Source organism: Watersipora subatra, chromosome 4, assembly GCF_963576615.1.
Source record: "Watersipora subatra chromosome 4, tzWatSuba1.1, whole genome shotgun sequence".
In the NCBI taxonomy this organism is placed as follows: Eukaryota; Metazoa; Bryozoa; class Gymnolaemata; order Cheilostomatida; family Watersiporidae; genus Watersipora; species Watersipora subatra.
The window spans coordinates 19,285,559-19,290,604 of record NC_088711.1 but is presented as its reverse complement, the minus strand read 5'-3'; positions in this window follow the sequence as shown (position 1 = coordinate 19,290,604).

Below are 5,046 nucleotides of genomic sequence, written 5' to 3'. Positions count from 1 at the left end.
GCCTTCTAGAAAATTTTTAACGTTTATGTAATTGCAAGAAGCTATAGTTGCTTATTGTTTAAAAGCCAGCAACGACCCATGAACGACACTGTTAAAAATTGGCCTTTTTAAAATTGCCTGTTAAAAATTGGCCAGTTTAAAAAGTGTTTTGTACTAGTGCAATAGAGTTAAACTCTTTGGTGTAGTATTATGTAACAGGTATGACGCAAAGAGATCAATACATCTCATTATAATTACTGCTTCAATTTAACCTGCTTCCTCTATTCAAGGACTTTTTATAGCTTATTGAAACTACTAGCTGTTGCCTATACAATCATGTTTGTAATACATAGATGTATAGAATATTGCTGGTAGCTTTATGCTTCTTCATATACATGTCAATAGTATTCATGTTTAGATGAAGTGTAAGATGACTTGTTAAACCTGACAGCTTCTAGTTTGCTCAAGTTGCTTATGTGAATGGGGTTTAGAATGTCAATTAAAATTGTCTTCTCTTGGTAAAATTAAGAGAACGACTATTTCCTCTTTTCAGTTTTATCCAAAGAAGACAACTTCAAAATTTTTTCATTTCCTTTACCTTTCCAATGCATTCTTGAGCGCCTTTGTTTCTATTTATTTAGAAAACTACCAGGTGGTGGAAAAGGTGCTTGGAAACACATTCATGAATCATATGGTGCTGGAAGCAATTTGATGAGCTGGGTAGATGGTAAGATGATAGCTACCTAAACATACCAACTTTCCGTAAACATAACATCTTTATTGTAAACATAACACCTAGTGATACAACAGGAAAAAATAAATACATTATTTTATAAGACCCATCTTGAAACTTTTTTAAACCGCGCTACATCATCACTAAACAGTTTTTCGAACAAATGAAAAAAAAAGCTTCTCCATAAACCTTATCAGCATCCTATAGACCCATATTAGAGACATGGCCTCCCAAAGCCAATCGCACATCCTTAGCTCAAGTTCCTACTAGTGCTGGGACGATATCAAAAATTCGTTTCGGTACAATATGATGGCGTAGGCAACCGATATATCGAAATATCGGGTATGTTATTCGGAGTTGTCTTACCTGCCAGAAAAAATCTGCCATGGGAGAACAACTCCTTAATGAATATACCAGTATAATTCTTTGAAGAATCGAGTATCAAATCAAGTAGAATATATATACTATTGTCGATATCTTCAAATATCGACATATCCGATATCAAATATCCGATATTTCGATATAGGCAGAAAGCACTTGAAAACGTATCAAAATATCCAATATTTCGATATGGGCAGAAAGCACTCGGTACGGTCGGTATTAGAAAGTGGTATTGACGGTATACCGAAATATCGTGATATCGTCCCAGCACAAGTTCCTACAGAACATGCATGAAAGATGTCTGCATATAAAACAACCATTTTAATGGATCAGTTAGTAAAGCTTTGCAAAGTAACCAATCTAGTTGAGGTGTGAAACTGGTGTTAGAGAAAACCATATATGCTCATTTGAGTACAACAATGTTTCAATGTGTGAAGTACTGATTTGTGTATCTCATTTAGCACGCAGAGCTGCCGAAGACGCAGGTACTTTACAAAAGCTGCCGGAGAGTGTTCCAGAGAGACCTTGCGGTGGCAAAGGACCTAATCGTCACGTGATCGACTCATACGGAGCCGGTCAAAATGTCATTGCATGGATTAGCGGTAAGGGCTTCAAATCAATAATAGTAGCTTGTGAATTCTACAAAAACTGTTCATTGTATCAAATTGGTACTAAGGCTAAGCTCAATATCATGATTATTTGTCAATTTGTCCATAGAATTGTCACTACTTGGAAAGATAACTCTAATATTTGGCTTGCTACTAGATCTTAACACAAATCGACAGCTATCTAATTATCAAAGCATTAAGAAAGACTGTGAAAATGATGTGCTATTAATTGTAGCGATTCCATTACATAACTATTCTTTCAGGCTATCCTCATCGCCAGATAACAAATAGGTTTTCAACCTGTTTGCCCTTGTTACCCACAATGCACCAGCAGGAGAGAGTAGGAGGCAATCATGCTCTGATTGGTGGCCAGATGAGAAGACCGGATGTACGAAGCCTTAGAGATTGGTACGTCTAGACAATGCTTTGATAAAAATAGACTATTTCCACAAAAGTGTCTATATATTTTGTACTAAAATATTCTAGATCAGAATATTTTAAACTAGAATATTCTAGACTGTTCTGTTTTAGTTCACAATCACAACATATTTCATGTAAAAAAATGTTAAACATTTGCAAATTCAAAATATGCTATTTGATATTATTGCGTTATCATTGAAACAAATATAATCAACTATTTTTGTTTGATAGTTTTACATTATGCAACAGATTAATAAAATAGCTCCTTGAATTGTATGCAATGTATTACGAACAGTTTATGCAATGTTATATATCCCTGACAGACAATACTGTTGTTCCCTATATATTATATTATATATATATATTATAGGTTTTTGTTTAGCTTCAGTTGTAATCAGCTATGAGGATCATTTTTACAATGAGAAGACAACTTTCATTTACTGCTGACATCTGATCAGTAAACAGCCAATAAAATAAATTACCATAACTGTATGTTCAAGTGTAAAATAAACTATTTTCAATAAGGAAATTATAGGAGAAAAACAAGATTGCATCAAAGCAGCCATGTAAAATATGGTGCAGTGACTGGGCAAAATTTCCTGTTCAGCAAACAAGACAAAGAACAGCAAAGACAGCGACTATCCGCTCTCATTAGCCATATCCTGAAAAAGTGATGAATGCAGGAAATGTTGTATTTAAAAAATCAATGTTCAAGATAGAATGACAGTTCAAAGTCAATGAAAAAGGTTGTAATGAATGCACAACAACCTTAACCGAATGGTTTTGAGAACAGCTAAAACAGGAGGTGAGGCTAAGTATAAAAACATACTGTAGATGGGTGAGCACAGTCTATACAATAAAAATAAAGAACGGAAAGAGAAAGCTTTCGAATGAAAGGATAGTTAATAAAGAAGGTTTCGTGAAAATATTAAATGCGAGAGTTTTTAAGTCTCAAGGTGCTAGCCAGGTGGTAGTTGTTTGACCCTGGGTTGGTAGAATACCAAAGTAAATTCTGTACAGGTTTCAACTGCTAGGCTATTTGCTGGTAGCAGAAAGAAGCTTTCATTACTTTCTATTGGGTAGCATATATAAGATATTGGGAAGGCGTATATGAAATGATCATTGCTGCTCTCAATAAGGTCCCACAAATAAAATGGCCATTACTGCTCTAAAAAGGTAGAACATATATAATGACCATTAATGCTTACAATAAGGTCCCACAAATAAAATGGCCATTACTGCTCTAAAAAGGTTGAACATATATAATGACCATTAATGCTTACAATAAGGTCCCACAAATAAAATGGCCATTACTGCTCTAAAAAGGTAGAACATATATAATGACCATTAATGCTTACAATAAGGTCCCACAAATAAAATGGCCATTACTGCTCTAAAAAGGTAGAACATATATAATGACCATTAATGCTTACAATAAGGTCCCACAAATAAAATGGCCATTACTGCTCTAAAAAGGTTGAACATATATAATGACCATTAATGCTTACAATAAGGTCCCACAAATAAAATGGCCATTACTGCTCTAAAAAGGTAGAACATATATAATGACCATTAATGCTTACAATAAGGTCCCACAAATAAAATGTTCTTTACTGCTCCTAATAAGGCACCATGTGTGAAATGGTCCTTATTACACTCAATAAAGTACCACATATAAAATGGCCAACACTATTGCCAATAAAGCAAAGTAAATGAAATGGCCATTGCAGAAGCAGTTTTGCTTGTGTTGTTTGTAGTTCTCAGCTGTCCAAAGTAGTATTGGAAGCACTAGCAAAACAATCTCTTTAACTTCTGCAACATATTAATATGAGGTCAACCAGAGACTGTCTATTGAATTGACACCATGACAAATGACCTTGACTGACAATTTCTTCATAATAGATAGCAGCCAGTGGCTGTTTAGAATGTACATATAAAACAAATATATAAATGTAAGCTATTTTCATGCTTACAGAGTGGGATCTCACAAATCAAAACAAATCAGAAATCATTTAGTGCTAAGAAATATATTACAAAGTTAAAAAGGAACTTACACAGTAGATTTTATCAAAGAGTATTGGCCTTTTTTATCATTTGCTATTTGCCATTTGCTATTGTTCTTGATGCTCAATGTGACCTGACTGTCAGGATGTTTCAAGTTTAAAATTGACAAATCTTGATAGCGGTTAAAATACTCAGAACAAGCGAAAGTACGGCAATGACGTCTGTAGTTGTAAAGAGACCAACAGAATAGAGACTCGTAACCCTGCAACTTGAACACAATAGCTGATATCAACTATAATAACGATAACAACTAGTGATGTCATACAGCACATATTTTCCTTCGGAGAGTATTAATCACGATCAAGTTTTATTCATTTTAATCTTGAAACATCCTGCCAGTCAGTTCACCTCAAACATCATAAACAAACGCAGATGATAGAAAAATAATAATACTTTTTGAAAGCATTTTTTAACAACACAGTTTTTCGTCAAGTGTTTGTTCAAAAGGTTACCGTTACTATTTATAAAAATCTGTTGCAATGTTATCACTGAAATATAAAGCTAACCGAGTAATAGAGATGCTAAGTTGACAGAGTCTCTAAACTATAATTGTAAGATATATCATAGAAGTTGAAAGATCAGAGATATATAAACATAGTACATGTGTACTGACCATGTCATGCCAGCATCATGCTTATGTATCAAGTTATGTCTGTTACTACTTATACAAGTTCAACTCCAATTTAAATATGTATGTTCGATATAAAATGTTGCACCCACTTCTTTGATCTATTGTCGTACTTGTTTGTTCAACAGAAGCAAAACAGCTGATATTCGCTGTAAGTTTGCATTGCATCCAGCCTCCATTAGTTTGAACAAGATTGACTGCAATGATTTAATCCTTCAGATACAATTTCCAAT